General features: G+C 46.6%; 1 long non-coding RNA gene across 1 annotated transcript; it reads right to left on the reverse strand.

Moving 5' to 3' along the window:
- LOC110397485 lies at positions 444–26,370 on the reverse strand. The gene is made up of 5 exons (XR_002437801.1): positions 26,322–26,370; positions 25,225–25,310; positions 17,423–17,477; positions 13,121–13,218; positions 444–9,480 (listed from the first exon to the last, which is right to left on the reverse strand). It is a non-coding gene; the product is annotated as an uncharacterized LOC110397485 (long non-coding RNA).

Below are 26,598 nucleotides of genomic sequence, written 5' to 3' on the forward strand. Positions count from 1 at the left end.
CCAGGTCCACGGAAGCGGGAGCCCCGCCGAGTCCCCTCCCCGTGCAGCACACCTGCACCTGCCTCACAGAAGCAGCCCAGCGCGTGAGGACGCTCAGGGCCGGGCCCGGGGCGCCGTGCCAGGAGACGCGGCACCGAGGAACGCTCGGCGCGGACCCGCGGCGCTGCCTTCGCTGCCCTCGGCATTCACATCTAAGCGAGCTCCAGGAAACCGCGAGCAGCTCAGGGCGGCAGAGGCTCTGTCACGCACAGCACTCCTCCCTGCACCGCCGGCAAGGCACAGCGTCGCTCTCTCCAGAATTCAGCCCCAAAGAAGCAGCACCCGAAGCGCTGCGCTGCGGCCCTACGGCCAGGCTGCCGCAGAGCACCCAGCGGCGCGGCGCGGCCGGGGCCGCTCACAGCAGGGACAGCCCCGGGGCCAGCAGCGCCGCAGACAGGAGCGGGGGCTGCTTCTCTGTATGTTAGACCAGAACCTTTGTGAGAGCAAAATGAAGCAAAGCACGCTGAAACCGTGTCTCACCGCTGAGACAAAACTTCACCTTGGCGCACTGCCTTCGTGCAACCGGAGCGCACAATACCTATTCAAAAATGCTCGTTTGTCACGTAGAGTTTCCCAGCCTTACGCAGTAATTAAAGAAAATTCACACAGAATTATTTCTAAAATTATCTCTAAGCTTTCCATATGGAATTGCCAAGAAATAGGACACAGTTGCAGCACTTAACTCATAAATCCTAATTGTTAATAATTGAGGTAATCGGCTTTTACAAGATTACTCTGTTACACGTACTTATTAAACATGATGCAAGCCCAAGGGCAATTTTTGCTCCTGAAGGGCCACCTCAGTGCCTGACTTCATACACAGTGTTAAAGAAATAGGCTCTCGCAATAAAATGGAAGCTGTAATAAAGTAAAATTGACTATATAATTTAAAAGAAGGAAACTGAAATGTAGTTATTAACACCTCCTTCCACGTAAGGTCTCAGTGTAAGATCAGTATAGTGTTTTTCTCAGAAAACTCGAGTGAACGAAGCTGAACGTGCTCACCTGCAGGGCTCCGCACAGACTGCACGCGGAGGGACGAAACCTGCGAGAGCAGCACCCAACCGTGTCCGTGGGGCCACCAAGTCAGCCCCGTTAATGGCTGTGATCATCCAGTGAAAGCTAGGTCAATCCCCCACCTCCTAGCCAGTATGGAAAACAGCTGGTGTGATGAATGTGCACCAAACCAGAAAGCATTTCTGGATGTGGGTGCCACCAAATGTGCCAATAACCACCAGAAGACTGCTTGTCATAGCCGCTGCCTGGAAGGTGAGGACAGGACACACACAGATACACTCAGTTGGTGACTGTGGCTATTCCCCGAGAATCTACCAAGGAAAATGAAAGCTTATTCATCCCTCCTCACATTCAAACCAGGAGTGCGCTTTTGAGCATCACCACCTCCTCCACAGATCTCAGCGCACCACGGAGTGAGCTGGGACGCCTCGTGCACGTGCTCAGAGCAGAGGGGCCCTGGCCCTTCCCTGTGCTCAGTACTGCACACGTACCTGTAAGCTTGAAGTTAAAATCTACATCCAAAAGTCTGACAGCGGTTGGAGCCTTTACAGGACCGGTTCTGTGCTACCAAACCACAAAGCAGTGCACAAAGCTGCTGCCATGTTGTTCTTACTCCCCATGTTCTTCCAATACCACGTGTGGATGGTTAGCTTCTCATTCAGCACGTTCTTCATGTTACACGGCACCTTTATCAGTTCTCTCTCCCAGCTGTTTCTGGGGTATGAGGAGATGTTAGGCTGCTGGGGGTACTGTCCCGCAGATGCAGGCCCCAGCGCAGCCGTGCCCCACAGCTCAGGGACACACAGCCCCACCTCGCCCGGCTCCAGGGCTGCTCTGTCCTCTGCACTCAGCTGCACGCTGCCACGTTAACTGGCAGCTAGGAAATATCGGTATCAATAACATTCTTTTTAGACTCTTCTCATGACTTCGGGCAGCCTGTTTACAGTTAGTTGAAAAAGAGCCAACTGTTCTCAGAAGATTAGTGCAAGTCTCTATCATAATTAGCATACGTGAATGAATAGGGCTCTCACTGCCTCACAACAACAGCAGGGACAGAGGACACCACGAACACAAAGGACTGGATGCAGCCCGGCCACTGGTGAGATACTTCTGTTGTTCTCCCTGCTCTAGCAGGGACGTGAACCCAACCGAGGGAGCAGTGCCTCTTGCTCACAAGCAGGACGACTGCGCAGGAGAGGCCACTCCAGCAGCACAGGCTTCTGCACTTGCAGCCCCCAGGAAGGGACACAGCCTTCCTCTCCTGCCCCTCCCTGCCCTCTCTTTTCAGTACAGCTACAGACAGAGATTTCATTCTGAACAATGTTCAACTAAATTGTAACCATAAATCAATCAGCAAAAGGAATGCTCCTTGGTTCTTCTCGCTTTCCTCTTAGTTGTTTTTGCTGTTACAATAATCAGCAAAGGTTAGTACTTTGCAGCATTCATTAAAAAGCTTTCGGAGAAAAAACAGATTGCACGGTAGGAATAAAGAACCTGTTACTGATGGCATTCTGACTGGGTTTTTTTTAGCCACTGCATATGAAAAAATAAGTCACACTGCAAATTTCTTCCCTGCATATCCCCTGCCTCCAAGCAGCCCCCAGTAACCATCAGTTGTGCACGCTGTCTAAAAGCAACAGACTGAGTTCCTTCAGCGCCATCAATGTGCCTTTGGGGTCCTTCACACACAGCGTCAGCTCAAGTGAATGGGACACAGCGCTAACTGACGCTTTCATCGTACGCAGTATCACAGCTAAAGCAAGATCCTACTTTCACTGATAAGCGGCACACAGCTTGGAACAGGGCAGCAGGAGAAGGGCAAGGAAGAATGAGTACTGCTGAAATTTGAGTGACAACTGAGGCAGTGCTAGCTCTTTGACTCCTGCAATAGTTACGCATATTGCTCGTCTACACGAGCATAAAATAAGCCAAGTTCACTAACACTTCAGATGAAAATTAACTCAGTGAATTAACTGCAATCTTTGCGGACAGCATTTGTTCACTGCATCAGAAGTGGATCCAGAGACCATCTCCAGCAGCTGCCTGGTGCCCACCATTCACTGCAGTGCCTGGGAATCTTCCAGCAGGAAGTACCTGAGATTCCAGTATCCTGATCGAGTTGGGGGGGGGGCAGTTAAATTTAGATGCGAGAACCATGCCTTACCTTGATATAATTATCTGGCCTTCTTTCTTGTTACTTTTTACTTTCCAGCAAGTTTTGTATCTACAATACTTTCACCAGGAAAGCTTGCATAGACTACAATGGAGATAATGAGGCCCTGAGTGACGAGGCCTGTGTGCTGCTCAGGGAGGTTATTTCTACAGGAGGTTATCAAACTTCCCAAAATTCACAGCTGCTTCTAAGCTTTGTTCAGATAATGTGCAATGAATCAGAATTTGAAGAGAGAACTGTGAAACCAAAAATTGAGTCCACTCAACTTATTTCTATACAGTATTTTTCCAGTTTTAAGATTCCATTTACATGTCTGAAAGTGAATTTCATCTCATTACTGCTAACAATGCCCCTTCCATAGGAGAACAGTCTCTGAAAAATGCAGACACAAACTCTTAACTGATGACAAGCAGTTCATAAGATGTTGCTATTTAAAGAGTCTAGCAGGAAGATAAGGTGCTTCAAATACTGCCAAACAATAGGACTGAAGCAACGCTTGCCACAGCTGAAGACATTTTGTGGTTGCTATTAGAAACTAAAGAGAGCTTAGGAGCCTGCACAACCACATCTCTGAAGCTGAACGATGCTATTTTCTTCTTTTTCTCCTTTGCCTGCACATTGCCCAGAGAACACCTGGATAAGTGACAGGGAAGAGACAGTCATTACCGTGGGCATGTTTCCAAAGAGCTAACGCTTTTTCCTTGTTAAAAAAAAAAGGAAGAAAAAAAGGAACAATGAACATTCTGTTCCTGTAAAAAATAATAATAATAATGAAAAACTATCTAGAGAACCGCTACATTTCTGACCATCTTCCTTAATGACCAGCAGTAACTCAGGGGCTCGGTTCAGCATGGGTGACCCCAGGAGCAGACCCCTCCCTCCTGCCGTGCCTGCCAGGCGGCCCCGCTCCCACTGCAGCCCATGCAGCACGACTGCCCAGGGCCACCCCAGCTCCGTGCTGCCGTCCTGCAGAGGGACACCTGCCCTACATGGAGGCTGAAGTTTTGAGCCCTGCATCTCTCAGGTTTAATACCTACGCCCTACTTACTGGCTTACCTAAATTGGGCTGACTGTCAGAAATGCTGAACCTGATTCAGGCACACAGACAGCTATTAACCCAGATACACCACACTTCACTGCATGAAAAATGCTGGAAATTTACAAATGCCAAAGCAACAGAATCAGAAAATGAGGAGATGCGGAGAGTGAGGCATGGAAGCTCCTATCTGTTTTTCTCTAACGAGCTGACACTGAAGTACGCCTTTCCTCCTTAAATTCAGGTTTGCCATTTGTACTCCACATTCAGACTCCACGCTTCACTGAGCTTCTTGGCTGAAGTTTCTTCAGTGGAAACTATGCATCAACACACGTATAACGGGTGAGGTCCCGGCTCCATGAAAGGCTGCAGGAGTTTTATTACTGACTTCAAGAAGGCCGCGATTTTGGGACCTGACTAAGCGTGAGTTCAATGGAATGCCCAGAGGTGCTACACGAGAAGCCGCTCTCTCATTTCACCAGTTCTTCTCCATGGCGTTGTACTATGCACAAGGAGCTCTCCAAGTAACGTGTAAGGAGTTTATTGCTTTTTGGTCAATATCAGCATTCATAAGATCATTCCTTACCTGAACATGCTGAAAAAGTGGCATTTTCATTTTCTAGCTGATAGGAGCATTCCCAATTCAACTCTGAACCTGCCAGTTAACTCAAATACATCCTAACCATCAGGATTCAGTTTGTTGATACGTGCTGAAATTCAGCAGTACAGTTTCATTAAGCTCAGGCATAATTTTCTACAGCTACTTCCTTTTCAGTCAGATTTCTGTTCTTACTTCCTAGCAATCATTTGAGCGATCTTCTCACTAAGAAATAATTTCTATCATACTATCTAAGCCCTTTTTTCCTCCTTCACCTTGGCTGTAGCTTATTTCCTAACCTACTGTACAGAACTTCAAAGTCCCTTTACACCTCTGCTTCTTGAAAGATACTTAAACAAGAAAGGCCACATCCCAGATCAAGCTTTTGTTAAATCCATCCATTCTCTCATCCACTACACCATCATTTTCAGAACTGATTTTCTTTCTTCTTTGGTAAACCCTTTTGAAATTATTCTCATTTGCTTCCCTAGAACATCCTTATATTAACTAAGATAAGTTCCTATTAACAGCAAATAAAATTAAATATGTAATACATAAGAATCCATATAGCTCTAACAAAATAATTTTGATAAACTATACACATTTTTATGTGTATATACAGATGCATATGTAAAACAAGTACACAAAACTGGGCTTGTATAGCTTGGAGAAGAGAAGGCTCCGGGGAGACCTCCTTGTGGCCTTCCAATACTTGAAGGGAGCATATAAAGAGGAGGGGGAACAACTGTTTACATGGGTGGATAGTGACAAGGGGGAACGGTTTTAAACTGAGACAGGGAAGGTTTAGGTTAGATATTAGAAGGAAGTTTTTCATGCAGAGGGTGGTGACGCACTGGAACAGGTTGCCCAAGGAGGTTGTGGATCCCTTGGATCCCTTGAATGTCCCTGGAAGTGTTCAAGGCCAGGCTGGACGTGGCTCTGGGCAGCCTGGCCTGGAGGTTGGAGACCCCGCACTCAGCAGGGGGATTGAAACTCAATGATCTTCGAGGTCCTCTTCAACCCAGGCCATTCTACGAAAACCCCAAAGCACATCTCAGCACTTAGATGCAGAAATTCTACGCTAAAAGCACAAGGATCACAGACACAACTCAAGCATCTCTTGGAAGTCCTCATCTTACCACCTGGTGAGCTCCAGCTCTGTCACTGCCCTCTGCAGCTCTTCCCACTTCATCGCCAGATCCCAAACACATTAACAACATGCCCATGGCCAGTGAGGAAGCCTCCTGACACGGCAGCGAACTACATCTACATCTTTCATAGTCCAACTCTGCCTCCATCTGCTGGTTATTCCTACCACCACTCGGCATCGTTTCTCATCAGAGAGAAAGAAAATTCAAGTATTTAGAGTGACTTCTACAAAACGAAGAGGAAGTCTGCGTCAGAAAATGGATACCAAACAAAAATTTGTGATTCCTTGGTATTGTCATATTACTGCATTTTTCTTCTCGAATGTTTGATTTTTTATATCCTATCTGATTTAGGTAATTTTGGAAGTGGCCCAGAAGTCATTACATTAAGGATTGGTCAGGGAAGCACATAATCCAGCCCCACTTCTGCTACATCTCCTGCATCACTGATGCGATAGGAAACAGAACTGGCAATGCCAGAGCTCTCTTTCTTAATTTCTCACTCTTGCTTAATTTATCTCCTCTACAAAGCAGATCTCCAGCTGTCCATGCACAGCTCCATTCTGAGGGCATGAAATTAGGAAACACCATAGCACAGGATCTGGGTTTCCTTTCAAACACCGAGCCAGCACCGGGTCTCCTACAGCAACACACCAAAGTGCTTCATCCTGCAGCAGAGGAGCATGCCTGAACCCCAGCACGGTGAGACAATCGCGTGCTTGCACAGGGCTCAGCACTGCAAAGAACTGCACAAGCGCAGTTTACAAAGCACATTTACTGCACGGTCTGCAAATGAAGGTTCTGGCAACTGGAATTCAAGAACTGACAGGTGCAGGTGTGAGGAAGAAAAAAAGGAGAAGGGGGTACGTAGAAGGCAGTACTGCAAAAGTAAATTAAGACCTTCAGCTTAAACAGTGTGTTAAGAAGCAGAGTGAGACGTGTGAGAATTCATACAACACTTTTAACTGACTAACGAGAAAAAAGAGAAGGATAGAGAGACACTTCCTGAGCCAGGAAGTGAATCCCAAAAGAGAAAAAAGTCTGGATTTCAAAGGAGGGGGAAAAGATATGGACAGACAAAGTGACGTTTTGCCAAAGGCCTCCGTCTGAAGGAGAACAGCTAAGGCACTCAGCCTAAGCAGTACATTTGGCCTTCTGAGATAATTTTTATCTATGACACAAGTCCCCTTAGACAAAATACTACTACTGCTTTTCAGTTGGCTTCAAAATTAGACTAATTTTATACTGAAATCAAACTAAAAGTGACTGCGACCTTGAAAAAGACATCCTTCCAGAGAAGCGATTCCGGACCCAAAGCAGAAACTTTGCCCAGCAGAGCTGCTGCGGAGAACAAGCTGTTTTATGCACATTACTAATGAGTTTAAATACTTTTCAAGTTACTCAGGAAAAACGCGCTGCGGAGTTGCGGGGCCGTCCCTGCAGCAGGCCGAGGATCGCATGCCGCCGAGCACCTAACACTGAGCAGACAGGTGGCTCCCAGCTCGTGCGCTGCACCAAGCTGGGAACAGCCCTGCCCAGAGTGCTCCCCTGCCTCTGCAAAGGCCTTACAAGCACCTTAAACTGGAAGTGAGCACAACACTCGCTGGATGGCCATGGAGACAAAGATGAGCTGTGCAGAACGTGTAGGAGCACAGCTGCTTCTCAGCTGGCTTTAGGGAGTGCTATTAAATATACACTTCTGGACTCGTGTGCGGTGTCAATGAGTTTATGTATCATTTACATCTTCATTCAAATCTTCCCAGGAGAGGAAAGACGAAGTTGCTGAAACTGCAGTCTGAAAGCAAGAGAAGAAAAACTGAAGTTTCTGTCATTACATGGAAAACGTACAAAGGGAACTGCAAGCAGCAATTTGTCTGTGATTCCAGAAACTGCTTCCTGTTCTTACTTCTGTGTGTTCCTTCTCCCTCAACAGCCGGGACAAACAAGAAAAGGGAATGCTGAGCGGGGCCGCCCGCGCTGGCCCTGCAGGCTGCCACAGAAGGAGCCCAGCTGCAAGAGGTGGTGGTGCTCCCAGGCACTGCTTCGGTGCAGGCTGCTCCGGTGCTTTTGGTGATGAAAGCCAGAAGCTAGAATGAAATACAGAGAACACTCCTTCTCCAAAAGAAGACAGAAAAACAAGTGTTACAAGCCAGATTACCAAGCTTGATATCTGCTTGCTCTGTAATAATAATTGTGTTGAATTTTTTAAATAGGAAAACATCCAAAATAAATTATCTTCATCACCTCATTATGGGTTATATGGGCTTTTTGGAAAGAGCAGTTATTTTCAAGACCTAGCTCAGGGATGTTAAATACCAAATACAAACGCTTGCAGGCGATGGGACTCTCACGCTGAATGGAGAGAACGCTCCTTTCCATCAGGCAGCGTGTTCCCCCTCCAGATACTCTCCACGGATTTAAGTGTCTATCAGGTTGTGAGTGCCTTTATGGACTCTTGTGACTTGGCAGCAGTCATACAGTAAAGCTCACAGGAAAGGAATGTGGTCTTATATTACAGCCTGAGCCACAGCACAACCCACACCTCCCTCGCAGCAGTCCTTTATGATCCATTCAGCTCAGCCTGTCCCAATTCCCTTGTAAATGCTCGTAAAGGAGCTTACTGATTCAGAATTCATTTTTCAGCTCAACTGATATATGCCGTGTTTAAGCAGATTTAAGCGTATCCAATGGGGATACAACAAAACTACCACTCACACGTAGGACTGGGACACGGAGCGGAGTTCCGCGGTTCTTTCCACAGCGAACTTAAGCCATCCAGAGCAGCAGCACGGTGTGAATCAACTGCAATCTTCAGCAAAGCGTAGGGCAGCCTTAACTGCAGCTTTTTTAGTGGAATAAAATCAACTTCTTAGAAGAACTAGTGGTCCTCTGAATATATTGGAGCACCGAATAAATGGATGAGAAATTGCTGTAGAACGAAGACATGCATATCCTGTAATGAAACAGACATGTAGTCTTCCTGGACCCTGATTCTCTTTTCTTTGCGTTGATGTTTAACTTTACTTCTATTAATGATCACATTCACTGCAGTACCTCATGTTACAAGGACGCAGGGTCGGAAGTAGCCAATGAGCCATTACTGCATGCCCTCAACGCCAGCATTCCCAAATACCCTGGGAATTCCAAGAGGAAGAGCTGAGCCAGAAGCAGGCAGCATTAAGGACAGACAGCTACAGATGTTCTTATCCTCGTCAGTGAAAACCTAGAAATACTTGAAATACTCCAGATAGCTCCAGCTGGCCAGCCAGCACCACAGCGAGTGTCTGTCTTTGTTTTAAGTAAACCACTAACAGCACAGTGCAATCACAATGATAAAAACCACGCTCATACTCTTGGACTAAACGCACCCCTTCCAGGCCTTCCAAAACTGAAGTACAGAACCCCAGTGGTTCCAGTACAGGGAGAAACACAGCAACAGCAAGCTTCTCAGACGAGCACTCTGAAATCTCTGAAACACAAGAGGACAGATTTATTAGAGGCACACTGTATTACCACAAGGCTCCACAAAATTTCAGTCTAAAAACAGCCTTTCTCAGTCTTTCTTTGAATGAAAGACGTATTTAAATTACAAGATGATTAGAAACCTTTCTTTGCCTTTTGGCTTCATAGTCTAACTATGATTTGTAATTATCCATTTGGCTTAATTCATGGTTATGATTTCAGAAAGAAAATATTTTCCAGCGTTCCATACCTACTTTAATAAACTCTTGGCATCTCTGCACCTGGAAGTATTGTAAATACAAATACATTCAGCATTATATTTCTGTTTATATTTTGAATCAAACACTTTTGTGAAGAAGGACCAAAAAAGGTTTCTCAGTTCTTCCCCATTTTATATCATTATATGCACAATTCAAACACAGGAAGGAAATCAAATCTTCAGTTAAGAAAACTGGATTTGTTACGTGAAGTACTATATAAATAGGAAATTAATATGGAAAGGGAAAAAGTAATTATAACAAGAATTTTTCATTCCAGTTTCATGTATTTTAACCCTACAAGACCTCGCTTCCATACACTCCAATACCAACTATTTTCTTCTCCAACGCATTTCAGCTAACTACACAGGTCTTCAGAAAATCAGAGTAACCACGGGCAGCTGCCCCGCTCCCTGTGCTGAACGACATCTGTTTCAAAAGATCAACGAGTGTCACCGAGCTACCTCAAGTCCCATCCATCACCTTTTCTGCTTCTAGTAAAACTCTGCTGCTTTTTTTCCTAGAAGGAGAGCACAACAGAAACATGGACTCAATCCACTACAACCATTAGATCAGGTTTTTACACTGCGAGCACTGGCTCTGGAACAGCTGCCTGCCTTTCCCAGACACCGCTCAGGCAAGGCTCCTCCCGCTCCAGTCAGCAAGGCCGAGGAAGGCACAGGGCCAGCATGGGCCGAGGGGCGGCTGTCACGGAGCCCTGCGCGACACTGCCTGGGGTGCATGACAGCCCCACGGCCCTGGGAGCAGGGACACACTGCAGGGAAGGCAAAGGAGCCCTGTGGGACAGGGGCCCACGGAGCACCCTGAGCGCGGGGCAGTCCCTGGAGCGCTGCTGGAAGGCAGTGCTGGCTCTGTGCCCGGGCAGCTTGGCTTTCTGCATGAGACTGCAAAGAGAGGCACGCAGCGATGCCAAGCACACTGCCTAGCAAGTGAATGTTGAAGCAAGTTCTTTTCATCAGTTATGTGCCTATGCGCACTCATATATACCTTAAAAAAAAAAAGAGACTCTGTGATTATTTCTTCTGTTATTATGCTCAACCCATCATTGCCAGTACCTGCAAGAAGATACTCCGCATGCCTTGCATGCTTCCAAACCCACAGGATAGAGCAGCTGAGGCCAAGGATGCTTAACAGACTGTCAGCACGTCCATATAGGGTATGTTTGTTTGGGGAAACCCATATTCACAACTGACTTGCCAATGACAAAGAGTCTGAGGTCTCTTTATCAGGAAGGGTACTATTTTCCATTCTCCCTATCCCTCTCAAAGAAAAGAGATATTCTGTCATTGAAGCAAGAGAAGGACAAGCAAACAATGAACCAAAACACAGGCCACTCCTCCCAGAGGCACAGCAACACTGCTCCCGGTTAAGCGGAGGTGCTGCCAGGACATGGGGCTGCCTGCTTCTACCACATCCAGAGCTTTGAGCAGTACTCAAGAACAAGATAGCGAATGGAAGGCAGCCGCTGCACATACATAAAAGCTCTTGTCAGGGCAGAAGAAAAGCTCAGCATGGTTTTAGTTCTGTATTTGAAAACTACAGTATGGAAAGCTCCTCACAGAGCCAAACAGGCAGCTGAGCTAGCAGTTACAATAGACACACATTGACAAGCGAGCAAGCAGGCAACTTCCGAATCTGTTAAGACAGAGATTTGTTCAGGAGTTTTTTTCCTTATCTTAAACAACCTCCTTCTTCCACTGGGCTGTATACCATCAATTCACTTACCCATGCTTCACATTTTGTCCTGCTTTGCTTTCTCTGGACAAAGAGAAGTGAAAAGACTGTATTCTGAAAGGCCTGCATGAGACAGACTTAACTGCATACCTGTGATAAAGACTATTAAAAGAGTGTTCTCTCAATAAAAGCCAAAATTGGTAGAGAAGTCTTTTTAAACAACAGGAAAACAAGTATGATTGACTATGATTGTTAAATGACTTTGAACTTATTTGATACAAATCAGTGCTATAAAGATAAGACAAGATGCACAAGTGTCCTGCCTCAGAGATCAGTTTCCCACATAAAGCAGCTGCTCAGCAGACACTGCGCTTTTACGGGCAAAGGGATGTATGTGGAGCAAAGCACCACCAGAGTTAGAACGTCTTCAACATGGAAAAACAAGTGGAGAGCAGGCAGTTCCAAATCCTGTATTCACATGACAAAAATGTAACTAAAATGAAGACGACTTAATTGTTTTAAGAAATAAGACCTCTGTTTTGATTTCATGATTCAAGAGGAAATTTGTGACCCTTTTCCATTTGCCTCCCACCACGTCTGGCTGCAGGCAGCGGAGGTCAGCAGGCACAGGGATCCATCCCAGCACAGGAAACATGTGAGCCTGTTTTCCACAACTGACTGGAAAGGGATAATAAAAGATCAAAGGTACAGAAAATCTTGAGAGAAATCTGCCGCTTTTCTTTGTCCACTAGTTCAAGAAGCACGATCCCCATCCAACGTGATGATTAAAAAATTGAGATATAGATCAATTTTTGTTTTCACTTACAGCCATGCAAGTTCCCTGACTCTTTTCTAATCTGCATACAGCTCAGCAATAACTAAACCCCACATCCTTAATCAGGCTGAATTACTGCTGACCCCAATCCCATTTAAATTCTGCCCACATAAAACAGAGTTGCAGCCAAGACATCTAGCTGATGAACTCTATTGGACGTTAACTAATAGTTACTTTCATTTACAGATCAGAATAATATACATGGTAGCTTGACAATCCTATTACGCTGGAATTAATGCTGGATATTTGAGGAAGATAAATACAAACAACAGTTTAAACAGTGATTCACATGCAGTTGCAAACCAGCAATTAAATCACTGGCAAAAATCAGTCTGTAGGAGAAATTGTTTTAAAGAGTCTCGACAAGCCACACGTGTTATCTGCAAACACACCAACTGGCCCTGAGCTCCAGGCACTGCTTTTTCTGCCACTGCTGCACGCTGCCCTTATCTACTGCAGCCTTCCATCTCATACTGCTGCCCGATATTCCCTGTCCTCGTTCCTACCACCGAGGAGACGTGCAGGAATGGCCCTTTCCTGATCCTCACTGTGCACACCACGGCCATTATCAACCACTCAGTGCTTGTTCTGGTGCCCTATCACTGACCCTTCTTGGAGAATGCACACTCGTAGACCCCAGCACAAAATCAGCTGCTCCTTCAGATTTGTCCTTCAGCCACATTCAGTCCGTGGATCTAAGACATTCTGGCTTGCTCTCTTCACTAGACTGTTGTGAAGAGCAGCCAACCTTAGGAGAGTGCTAGAAGCGTACGCCCTGTTAAGTGACAGTACTGCCAGCTCAGGACATCTTCAATTGCAGAACTGAAGGAGCAAATCTACTGCGGACAGTTCACACGAACCTTTGAAGAACAGCACTCTGGTATTTATGTTTCAGACTCCACTTAGGGCATAATTCCTTCGGTACTCATTGCAGTGCTCCCAGCTGTGGTGAACATGTCTGGCAGTAATAAGAAACACAACGTAATTAAATAGCAGTCCCAGAGCTTTCAATTCTAATTCATAAAAGTAAGTTAAAAAATGCTATAAATAAAGTAATAAAGGGAGAATTTGAGAATCTGTAACAGAGTAATCTGCACAGTTAATCACTACAGTTCTAGTTGATATGAGCCCTAAGGCAAAGATAAACAAACTGTGCAAAACACAGAGCGCGTTTGCGAGGGAGGGACTCAGTGTGGCCTGCTGCCCACCCGGCTGCTCCTGCCCGCTCCACAACACCAGCGCCAGCCCACAACCACTTCTGCCTACACAGGACCCACGTATGCAGAATGCAGTTTGTGTTTCTGCATATATAAACACACGTGCTCGTTACAGGTATGTATGAGCATGCACACAGACATCCTCACCGAGGAAACATGATGAGGGTAACATTACTACAGAAGGGTTTAGAGATACCTAATCGAGTAAAAGTAATAGTATATGACTTACATGATCAGTCATACATTGTGATATGATAAAATTGTTATGCAAAAAAAAAACACCAAAAGCAGAAAGATTTGCATATAAATATGCTGGCTAACGTGCAGCTACATTTAAAGATAATAAAGGAGCCAGATGGGAACATTTTAACTGGCATACTTGTTTCAAGTTTACAGTACTTAAAATGTTGGCAAAGAAAAAACAATCGCATTATTTTTTCTCCCCTGCAAATTACCTAGCTCTTCTTACTCAATTTTACATGTGTGTTTGTGGGAAACACCCTTCAGAGCAAATTGGAAGAACAGCATAAAACTACCAGAGTAAATCTTCCCCTTCTCTCCCACCTTCCCTGACTCTGTTAACAAATGGAAGTTATGGCGTTGGTTGCTCTTAGGAGCACATTAAAACTTTGTATTTTGGGTCATCTACAGACCTTGCTCTCCAGTGGCAGCTGAGAGACCCTTCTGCTGTGAGTAAGGCCTCCGGGAGCACACCATCAAGGCTCTGTGCCACCCTTCCGAACTCAGTGTGCTCCAAGCCACAATGCAGAACTCCTGATTTTCCTTGTGCCTACAGAGTTCAACCCAGGGCTAAAGGAGAAATGGTTTGAAGCAATAAAATAGGAGATAAAGAAGGCAAAAAATCTCAAGAGAGCAGATCCTAGAAATCTTGAAGCCTGAGAATGGGCAGGCAGCCGAGAAACACAGTGCATGGAGATGACACGGGGATTGCGAGGAATTAGCACAATGGGAGATGCCAAGAGAGAACACAAAGAGACTGAAATGAGTCAGATCCTACAAAAGACATCTAAGATAGAAAACTCAGCACAAGAGGAGATCGAGAGAAGGGAGATGTGACCCAGGACTTGCAGCTTAAAAAACGCTGGACAAAAATAACTGAAAAACCTAATTCACCAGATTCAAGCTGAGAGAAAGGCAAACAACGTGAAGTGATGGAGCCCAGTGAGAAGCACTCACACAGAACTCAGATAAGGCAACAGTGCAGAGACAGCAGCCGAATCGAAGTCCTGAATTCTTTCTAGGCAGGGCAATCTGCAGACTGCAGGTTTCTATTACTGTTTCTCTCTCCTTATCTTCAGCCTTTGCTTATGCAAAAAGTGAGTCAAGGCTGCAGGCGATGTTACTGCCGACTGGAGGTGTTGCAAGGGAGGAGACAGATTTAACAAGATGCATTCCTTTTATAAAACTCTGTTGGCTCCATCGGAGTTTTCAAACTTGCAAGTTCAGTCTTCGCATTAAAGCTCTGCTGTACACGACTCTCAGCTACCCACAGTTTCTATCTGTCTCTATCTGCTTGCCATGAGATTAAGAATTAAAGCCTGCCTGCCCAGAAAAAACAGAATTCTTGTTTCTAGAGAGCTTTACAAATAGAAGCCGCGTGCCATTTGTTTTGCAATCTACAAAGCATCAGCTCCCTAGCGCTAACCTCCGGCTGCAGAGGACACACTGCTGCTCTGCCTGTGGGGTGTGCACTTTGCCTGCGATCTCGAGCAGCCTCCAACGCGGTCACCTCCACCTCTGGGCACTGACCTTGGAGCCTTTGTGCGCTGACATCCTTAGACAACGACAACATACTGAGTCTTTAACTTTCTCTATTATTCGTGCTTGCGTATTTTCATTTACCATAATTAGTACAAGCAGCTCAAGTCTCAGATCTAGGCAGTACTATACACAGATGTGTATGAACATACAGAACAGAGGTACGCAAATGAATTACAATTCCAACATTTTCACCAACTTCTTCCTTCACTCTAACTTGCCCTTTGGATAAAAAGGCTGTTTCTTGTGTTTGTTGTAGTTTGTTTATTACTATCAACACAGTAAGAAAAAAAAGAAGCGTGCTTTGAAATGTTCGCCAAGAACCGACCAGATAGCAGTCAGCGCTGAGAGGTGGGTGTGAGGAGGGGCTGTGGGCTGCCTCTGGGTTTCAGGAATCTCTTATCTTGGTGAGCACACAAGTGAGTGTGACAGAGCAAGAAAAGCAAGACCAAGTTGTGGGTGTCAGGCTGCGAGAACTCCACAGACCAAAGACAGCACCTGGTAATTCCTAAGGACCGAGAGCAGAGCATCTGTGCAATGTGCTCCACTCGAGGTGCAGATCAGGGGCTGGCAAATGCCCTAGTCCCAGTCAGCTCAAACATTTCTTTAACTGGACCCCAAGGTATGGAGCTACTTGTGCTCGCATACAGAACCCTGGGATCTCCTGGCTGCCTGCAGACAGACCTCTGATCTCAGTTCTCTGGCACTCCGAAGGTCTCTGTGGAGGCCCTCCTGCACCAGCTCTCAAGCAGAAATGTGTCCCTACCCAGCAGGTAGGATTCTTGGCTGCCCCACAACCCTACCAGGAACTTAGCAAGCATCCCTTCGGAGTACAGTACTGTCAGCAGAGGGGTGATGAGCTGATCTGTTCCCACTTCAAACAGCACTAAAACCACAAGGCTAACTGAAATTCTTTGAATAACATTTTTATAACACCGTATGAGTGACACCTTTTAGTGGTATTTTGGAGATGGGAAGCGATTTGGAACCTTTCCATTGCTTCAGAATTCCCCTCAGATCACAGTGTGCCGGCTGATGGGCGTCACGAAGGACACACACCCGTACTGCTCACTGCACAACGCACTGCCCGCAGATAACAGCCTCCAGCTGCGATCCCGTGCGACCTTTGGCTACCTCCTCCCAGCCTCAGTCTCCCCTCAGGCGGCACAGCCCTGCCCTGCCCTTGGCTCCTCTTCCACATGCCCTGAGGCTGTAAATAGCAGCCCAGCCCAGACACCGCCATCACTGCTGGGTCCCACTAAACCCACTTTCAAGTGACAAAAAACAGCCCCGTCCCGCTGGGCTGCCCACCCTACAGTCATCCCCGCCTGGTGAGGCTCTGCCCAGCACCAGGGGTGGCTCAGTGGGCCCGCAGGGCAGGCCTGCAGCGGGGCTTGCGTGGGCCATGAGCTGCGCAGGCCGGAACCCAGGCTCAGCTATTGGAAGCTGCCTCGGGGAGCAGCGCAGCACTGCACAGCCCGCAGCCCACATGGTGAGCCTGGATGTGGGGCCTTCACACTGCTGCAATGAAGAGGCGAAGCACAGCGTGTGAGATATAGCTGGCGTCGAGGCTGTGCGTTGGGTCGGGGGGCAGTCTCTGAGGAGAACTGGGAGAAAACTAATGGCAGAACGGCCTCGTGTGTCTAACCAGGGTCTCTGCAGGACTTGGCGCATTTGCCATGTGGAAAAGCAAGCCAACCAGATATTTATAAACTCACTTGATTCAACACATACGGGCTGAATTCTCAAGTAATGTCCTTTTGATGTAGTTATTGAAATTGCCACTAGACAGAGCTGTTTATCTTGTTTTCAACCCTCAGAAATATTTATGAGTGTGCTAAGACAGGAGCAGAGTTTGTTGCAGCCCCCTCCAGACAGGGGCACGTGGCTGGAACAGCTGCACAGGCAGCCAGGATGCGGGCTCTGCCTCATGCTGCAAATATCATAGACTTGGAGAATCGTTAAGGTTGGAAAAGATCCCTAGGATCATCAATCCAACCATGAGCCCACCCGCACCATGCCCAATGAGCCACGTCCCTCCTCAGATGCTTACCTTCCAGGTAGGGAACAAAAAGCAGGACTCCCACGCATGCGCCCAGCAGACCAGACTTGAGAATTAAGACAATGAATGCCAGGGCTAAATCCCTAGGTAACAACGTGTCTTACCGCATGTGCTTAGGATCCATGTGCTCCAATGCCCATCGGAAAGCAGCACTTCCTCCTGTCAAATAATGTACAAGTTAACCCTGGAATTAAATGCTGGTTGGCAAGCGTGAAGCTATGCAGTTCACCCAGTTAGGTGGCCTTTTGGATAAATTTAGGGTAAAACACATACTCTTTAATGAGAAGCAAGCACTAATTTTGAGATGAAGCAGGCAGAGATTAGAATTAGCACCGGTTTCCGAGGGCTCACCCTGATTTACACTGCAGGCAACCCAGAGCAGCAATCTCTGGAATTCCTGCAGTTGTAGCTACAGCATTGATTTCATGTTGTGACTGCAACTTTGACAGCTGTGAAGCCACAGCCAGCTCCCGTGGGACAGAACTCTTGTAAGAGGCCATGTGGAGAATAAAGAAGGTTGGTATCAACGTTACCAGAAGTTCCAATTCATTACCCTGCTGGTGCTGGCTATGATGTTCCATTTTAGGGCCAGGCACAGAAGCGTTTGGGCAAATAAATGACTGCAAGATCAGGGACTCTCTGAGGACATGTAAAGGCTACAACAGGGCTTAAAACTGTCTGCACACTGCACCTCAGGACCTTAGGTAGTGCATTTGTTGCTTCAGAACACACCTACAAAACAACCCTCTGGCTCTCTCCTCTCCCTTCCCTTCTCAGCCCCTGCTTGCTCAGCCCTTGTCCTTAGCACTGCCATCTCCTGTCAGCAGCAATCTCTGCCATTGAGATGACAGAGCATGGCAATCAAAGACAGCTTCTCTGTTCTTAGGACTCCAGAACAGCAGTGCATTTTTAAAGCCACAACTTACATATGGTATCAGTACAATATACTGATTCTAACATCAAGTCACTTTTTCTATTAAGAACTAGTGTAAAATTGCATGGGGTTTTTGAAAGACCAAGTTTGTGATGGCATTTCTACTTCAAATTTCAGTCAAACCCAGGCTTCTGCCCTCTTTATCCTCCTACCATGCCAACAACTAGCTCAGCAGTAATCACAGGTGAGATAAAGCAAAGTAACCAGTCTGACTGGGGTTCCTCCTATACTGAACAGAACAGGCCAGGCATGGAGTGCTGTGTTTGGCCATGCCCTGCTCTCAGCATTCCCCCACTGGAGCACACCTGGGGTCAGGAGGCCCAGGGCTGTGCCAGGCCCACTCCAAGCTCCTGCTCTCCCCCGCTGGGATAGAGGAGCCAACTCCATCTTCTGCCTCGGGCAAAGCGCACAGGCAGGGCTGAGCTATCAGCACATAAACTAAGGCACTAATCCTCCCTGCAAAGCTTCTGAACTCAGTGGCATTTCTTGCACCTGTTACCTGGCTTGTGGGTCACTGTTCCAAGTCTCACAGGATTTTAGCTGAAAGTATCAAGAGTTTGCAATGGTGTGTAAACAGAACGGTCACAGTCAGGTGCAGAGTACAAAAAAGGAAGCCAGGATTATTCCATCAGTTTCTCTTACCATCTCCGGCCAGGGGCAAAGGATGAGTCAGACCTGGAGGATATGCGACGCAGGAAGAGGCTTCTGTAGAGAAACACTGCGAGAGAGACACAGGCAGAAGAATGGACTACCCATATGGATCAGAAGGCAAAACTGGCAATACAGCCAAACAGAGGAGCATGGGGAATCCTGCTTGGACAAGGAGAGACTGCCTGCAAGAAAGGAGCAGGTGCAAAACAGAATTCTCCCTGCATTACTTGGAGAACTTCAACAAGCTTTGAAAATTCTTCTCCATAGAGTGATATGAACTCATTTCATAATTAGCAACAGCTATTACTTCCTAATAAGAATTTGAAAGCTAGGAATTAACTCTTTTCCATTCCCCATTTTCCCGTTCCCTAAACTCCAGAAAAGCTTTATGGTACTGGCCTGGAGTTTACCGATGTTAAACTATGATGCGATTCAGAAACAGAATTCTGTTTCCATTTCAGATAGCTTTGGTTCTCATTCTCGTATTGCCAAAGGTGGCACAGCCACAGTACAAATCCTAAAAACTTCTCTGAATATGGCCGATCCAAATGGCTTTGCTCATTTTGCCATTCCAAATGTTTTGTTTTGTTTTTAAAAAGCCTTCAAACAGCTGCACTGGCAGAGATCCAAGGCTTGTGATGAGATTACAGGCCAGTTCCAGTTCATCCAGATTAATGAGCCTTCTCCTGAATGTGGACCATTCTCAACCGATGTCTAGAAATTAACCTTATAAGAGGTACAGAGGACAGAGGCCTGCTGTACGATTTCTCTTCCTTCTCCCTGCTCTGCCGATTGGACTTCCAGCAGTTGAACTCTGTGACTTGCCATTTCTCTATACAGAACCCCAGGCCTCTGCACCGATTTCTGCCTCCTGCCTTCCACTGTACCTCCCCTCTGTAAATGAGTAACTCTAAGTATCTCAGTTGAACACCATATGGACTATGAGAACTCTGATCTCACAGGGATGGGATCATTCCACTGGTGGGACAACAGAGGGAGGTTCAGCCCCGTTCTGGTAGAGGCTTGCTTCTGTCCATTTTGCATTCTGCCCTGAGTTTCTATCTGTTACCACCTTTTTTTTTTTATGGGGATTTGTGAAAACAATCACAGGATGGCTTAGACTGGAGGGGACCTCAAAGGTCATCTAGTTCCAAGCCCTGCCATGGGCAGGCTGCCAACCACTAGATCAGCACCCAAGGCCCCATCCAACCTGGCCCTCAATGCCTCCAGGGATGGGGCACCCACAGCTCTCTGGGCAGCTGTGCCAGTGCCTCACCGCCCTCCGAGTAAAACATTTCTTCCTAACATCTAACCTAACTTCCCCTCCTGTAGTGTAAAGCCACTCCCCATGTCCTGTCACTATCAGACTGTGTAAAAAGTCGGTCCCCTCCTGCCTGCCTTCGAGTACTGGAAGGCAGCGATGAGGTCTCCCTGCAGCCTTCTCTCTCCCATGCAGAACAAGCCCAGCTCCCTCAGCCTTTCTTGACAGGAGAGGTGTTCCAGCCCTCTGATCACCTTCATGGCCTTGCTCCGCACCTGCTCCAACACCTCCAACCCGCATCCTACCTGTGCTGGGGGACCCAGGCCCGGATGCAGTACTCCAGATGAGGCCCAACAAAGGCAGAGCAGATGGGGACAATCCCCTCCCTCTCTCTGCTGCCCCCCATTGATGTAGACTTCTGAGCTGCAAGAGTACAGGGCTGGCTCACACCCAGTTTCCCTTCCATCAGGACCACCAAGTCCTTCTCTGCAAGGCTGCTCTCAAAGAGTTCTTCTCCCAGTCTGTACTCATAGCTGGGACTGCCTTGACCCAAGTGCAACATCTTGCACTTCACCTAATACTGGTGCCAAAGCCATTTGCACATATAACCTTCTGAAAAAACATACTTAGAAATACGACCTTGGAATGAAAGTTATATCTTTCAATCTGAATGGAATGAATTTATTTACTTGATTATATATAAAGGTTTCAGATGTTCTGAAACTTCAAGGAAAATTCTGATTTTGGATATTCTGGCTTTGTAATATTGCCCAAAAAATGTCAAAACAGAAGGTTGTTTATGATCATCACTTAAAACAATAGCTCGGGAGTAAGAATTAACTTTGTCTGGCACAACTCTCATTCCTTATTTGGAATTAAGCTACTGATCTGTTTCTTAAAATCTGATCAAAGAGTGCAGTATAAACAAACATTCCCTTGCATGCAAAGGGAAGCAATGTTTCCCTTTGCTCCAGCTTGGTCATTCCGAGACAGCTCAACAGAACTGTGTCAGGCACTGTTACTCGTGTGCCTAGAACCTGCTTCCCTGAAATGCAGCTCTGCCGTGGGACTTGTGCGAGAACACGAGCTTTGGATCCCTGGATGTCAGCTACAAGGGAGTACTACAGAAGCACAAAAGGAGATTAAATTACCAGCAAAATGAAACTATTTAAAATACCTAAATTCTAAGCACTATGGTAGCATCTGACTGGGATCTGGTTTAGAAAGTTACACACATTGTGTAAGATTGTAGGGTTTTTTTGCGTTACGATGATACGGGTATTTGAGGAAGTCAGTCACAGCAATGAAATCTCACTTGTAATATGAATACCTTCTGTAACATTGTCTTGAGTGAAACTCCGCATTTATACTGAGTGGAGGTTTGCCTGGCATATGATGTAGCAATCTGCCAGGAACAATTAATTGCACAAACAACCCTTGGGATCCAGGGCTTGGAAAAACTTGAGGTCTGAGGATTTTTCAGCTCCTGATGTGTTTGTGCAAATTTGCCAGAGGTAAGAACTGGGCACACCTCTGGGTAGGGTCTGAGCATGGGCTCTCCCTGAATTCTGTGCTCTTCTGCCTGCTTAGCTGCAGCACCAAGATACAATCAGGCACATCTACACCATAAAACTGTTGGGAAATTCTTCTATTTCTAAAGACAAAGCATTAATTTGTAACCACACAAAGTTCAGTCATTACTACCTACAACTAACAGCCTCCTGCTTTTCCTCCAGTGCATGCTTTTGCTCCCTCCGCATTCTTCAGTGCTGGCCTATCCACCTGCTGTGGTGGACCAAGCTGATGAGACATTCCAGCAGCGGGATCAGCCCAATATTTGATACTCCTGTGAGACTGATATGGGGAAGCAGCCTCTCTAGATTTTTCCATAGCCTCTGGCAAGCAATAAAATTAAATGATCACTTTGAACAGCCTCAATCCTTATGGCTGGGAATTGCTGCCTTTTGATGATTATCGTGGGCACTTAGTTCCAGATCAGCAATCAAGGAAGGCTCGAATTATGCCACTTCTCTTTGGCAATTTGACTGCCAAGTATCTGTACCTGCTGGCTTCCTGTCATCTATCACTTAACAGGAGAAAAGATAAAAAGAGATGATCCAGATTTCTTGCAATAGATTAGCAAGAAAACAGGGCAATGTGTCAAACTTTTCTTACCCACATCCTGAATCTACCCAAAACAAGATGCGAACACCTTCAGAAGAAGAGAACGTAATGAAGATCCACCCACACGATAATTGTTCTCAAAGACAGATTTCAATTGAATGGGAAACAAAGCACCAAGGCAGAGTATTGCCACGAGAAAGGAATAAAGCAAGCAAGCATGCATCTGGGCATTTGGTGTATGGTTGATTAATTTGGGATAAAGTCAGTAACAATTAACTGAGAGGATCAGAGTTTAATAGATATGTCAGCCAAGATTTAGGCTTTTATGAAGTACATAACTGATTTTTACTAGGTGGTTTGATCAGCAGTGAGATGGTCAGCTTTTCCCTAGCAACAGCTCAACGCTTCAAGCTCACAGCTTAGCTACCCCAAGATCCAGCACTGTTCAGCCTGCTGCTACCCTCCCTCATCCCTGTCCCCTTTTGCTGGTCACTGCAAGGCCAGTATTCAGAAATTGGTTCCTTACTAGAAGTTGAAGGGGAGGAAAAGGCCTTAAAACAAAGGCCTCTAAACGTGATTTTTGCTCTGCAATTTTCTGAGAAATAAAGCTTATAAGCTTATTGTGTTAATTGTATTGAAGAATAAGCATTTCAGGATCACCTGCTTCCCTTAGAACAGGGCAACGATTTCTCTGAGGTTGCAAAGCACAGCTCCTAAGCTGCCTATGTGCCCTTCTCCCACCTCTCACAGCGGCTAATCAAACCAAACAGCCTCCTGTTAGCTGCGGGTGGGGTGAAGGCAAGAGTTTCACGGTTTGCAGCTTAGTGGTGGATGTTCTCAGCTGCTCATACTAGCAGGCAGACAAAATCCGAAGATTTTGTCCGAAGAAATCCAAAGCCTGAATGTGCTTCTGAACCTTTTGTAGAGTGCAAAGGACAAGTCAGCAAAGAACTAACGTGTTTTTACTGGCTCTTTAAAACCATTTCAACATGAGAAACCAGCACAGGTCTTACTTTTCCTCCTCAACATCCTGTATCCTAGAAGTATTTTTAAACAACGTGGCTCCACAGAACAGGTTTTAAACAATAAACTGGATGGAACTGCAGACCAAAACCAAAAGCCACGGCAGTTGCCACGCTCTCAGCCAAGGGATACCTCCCTGCATTGTTTCCACTCAGCTTCGCCAGCAAATAGGAGCCTCCGTGCTGTCCCTGCCCAGGTGACCAGCACAGCTGGACTCACTGCAGCTTATCACTCGGAGAAACTCATGGGATGCTCTTTCCATCGTGCCCATATAAACCTGTATTTGCTACAAAAAGGAACTCCTCTGTTCGAAGCACCACATTTGGGAGCAACAGCTTATATGTGTTAGCTTTAATTGCCTTTGGGTAAGGAATTCAGTAAGGCAGCTGGGAAATGTGCAGCAAGGGAGGTGTGGTGAAATCACCTTTATCATGCATTACAGCAATGGACTGGGGCACCTGGAAGTGCTGTTATAAACAATTTTCATTTATAAAAATAAATGGAGAAAACTGATTCCACTTAGTTTAGCTTGTGTTTACTGCACTTACACCACCGGTACTGGCCATGGATGAGGAACTACTTTTAAACAGCTGAATAATTCAAATACTGATTGCTGTTCTTTACCACACTTGAATTTTCCCTATCACATGCATCCTCACCAGCCCTAGCCACTGCTTGTGCTGTCAGCCTGTGCAAGCTGAAAAAACCTGTCAAATTTAACTGGCAAGCAATTCTTCCTTTCACTGTTCCAGGAGCCTTCTGAAACAGCTCAGTGGCCTCGCTACCACCTGCTGCAGTGTGTGACAGCACAGCTCACTGATGGGGCCACAGCACTTCTGTCTGAAAGAAATGAGGGGCACAAGGCAGTTTAATGGACAGTCTGCTGGCATCCATCTCAGGGAAGGCCTTGGTGGTAGCGGATGGTTGGTTGTGATGATCCTAAGGGTCTTTTCCAACCCAGATGGTTCTGTGATTCCATGATAAAGGCTCATGCACAAAAGTCTAGAAATTTGCCTCACTCTCAAGAGCTCTGAGGGCAGAATCACCGTGGAGGTCGCAGTGCCTGCAGAGCACTCCTTGCCCACTGTCAGCTCAGTGCCTGCCCGCCCCCCCACCCCCCAGGCCTGGCCACCTGCACAGCAGTGCCCCAGCTCAGCAGGACTTCAGCTCCTCATTTCGGTAACTGCTGATAGGTAAAGAAGAAATTTATGTTTACCTTGTTCCCAGTTCCACCACCAAGTGGCACTACAACAATTAGCATTCACTTCAGGCAGAGGAGAACGAAGGTCTCGTGACAGCAGTGCTGTGGTTTTTCTACACTGAGTCACCACTAATTACCCTCTGTCCCTGCTGCAATAAACCCTGCAGAGGGCTCCCTCTGTTAAGAATGCATCAGATAGGAGTTCCCATGCAGTTTTTACATGGCAAAAACGCTTTGTTGCAATACCTTTTGCTCAGCCCATTTTCCAACACTATGCTAATCTGAAATATTGAGAAGTAAAATGATGTACTTGCTTTAGCAGAAACTCAATCCACAAGAGTAACCATTTACTGACCAGGGGAAAAGACCACGAGAAAAATCGGGCAGAGAGTCCTTCAAAATCTAATGTACTTTCCCTCTGTGAAGACTTAATGCTCTGGGCCCACTGAAACCCTTCCAAGATTTCCACTGATGTTAGTTTGCATCAGATAACGTTTTCTACAAACAGGCTTGCTGTTTTCTGCCTGACATTACTTAGTGCTTCCACTGTAAACAAGGATAGGGCAACACACACATTCTCCTATAGTTCAACCACTCAAAGTTTTACCTGTTACAAACAAAAAAAAGATCCAGGTGCAGGCGAAGAATCCTGCTTTAAACCTCTATCCCTTTCTCTCTGTTCATACACACCTACCTAAAGACACAAACTTACCTGCTAAGCTCTGTCACTGCTGCACCTGACCACGCCATCAACTTTGGCATGCTTCCCTGCAGCCAGGAGCACTTCCACCTCCTTCCCTGTAAGGAAGAAGAGAAGTGTTACAGACGCACACCCTCCTGTATCAGCCTGCAGGTATCTCCCTTGCACCCAAGAACTGCTTTTGTATGATTTGCTGCCACTGAACTGCCGCAGCTCCCAGCATTGCCCATCCTGCCCTGTCCTGCAGCTGGAGCTGCCTGGCCAGAGCACCCGGGCAAGGCAAAGCCATGGGCCTGCTGCAGGCACTAGCAAGAGGGAAAGACAGACAGACAGCCTACAGGAGAGCTGCATCCCACCTCCTTACTTGCCAAAGCCACTGTGGGCCCCTGGCAGCCCCTAGAGGCCAATGCTTGTGTGCAGACCCTGCAGCTGCAGTGCTGGGCAGGAGGAGCCCCGCAGTCCCCATCTGCAGCCGCCTCCTCACCTTTTAAACACTTTGTTCTACATCCCTCATTTTTGCAACTCCCCTAATGAACTGGAAAGTAAGTAAATGGAAAATTTTTCTTGCTAAACACTGCAGTAGTACAATCTTATCTACAGTAATGCTTGTGCTGTTCTTTCCATCTATTCTCGCATGGGTTCTTCTCATGCAGGCAAGGCTTGAAATAGCTTACTGACTCATAACAATTACAACAAAACAATGAGCCTGGAGCCCATATCGCACTGCAAGAGCAGTGCTCATGGCTTCACCCAGGCTCTGCTGCAGCTTGCTGATCCCTGTTGACAAACATACCTGCAAGGGGCAATTCTGTCTACGACGTATCTGCAAACAATGACCGTTCAGCACACAAACCTCTTCTGCAACCAAGTGGAGCCCTTCCTGTTCTACTCTTGTACCTGGTGTCCTTATGGCACTCCAGAAGCCCCACTTCGGCTGACTGCTATCAGCAGTTACTCACTACAGCCAGCTGCTTTGTCTAACTGTAATGCGATGGAAAGCACAGTAATTATAGCGTAGTAGCAAAGTAGCAAAGTAGCAAAGTTCCAGGCTGCAGCAAGTGAAGATAAGCTCAAATGCAACAGACACAGAAAAAACATAATCTACTTACCCTTGGAAGGCCTCGGGTACGCAGGGATCTCCAGCAAGATCCCCCTGTTTCCACTGCCAACCCTTAAATGAGGTCTGGGAAGGGATGGATCCTGGCTCCACCCCTTCCTGTCACTCAGGTGCATTGCTTGCACCTGAGCTCCCCTGGGCTGGCCCTGCCTTCCCACCAGGTGCTCCATCACTGCTTCAAGCCACAGCTCAGCATTTCTGCTACACTAACCAATATCTAACATGCCTGTCTGCTGTCCTCTGCACTCCAGAAACTGCTGCACAGATAT

The sequence above is a fragment of the Numida meleagris genome, chromosome 4 (assembly GCF_002078875.1).
Source record: "Numida meleagris isolate 19003 breed g44 Domestic line chromosome 4, NumMel1.0, whole genome shotgun sequence".
Taxonomy (NCBI): domain Eukaryota; kingdom Metazoa; phylum Chordata; class Aves; order Galliformes; family Numididae; genus Numida; species Numida meleagris.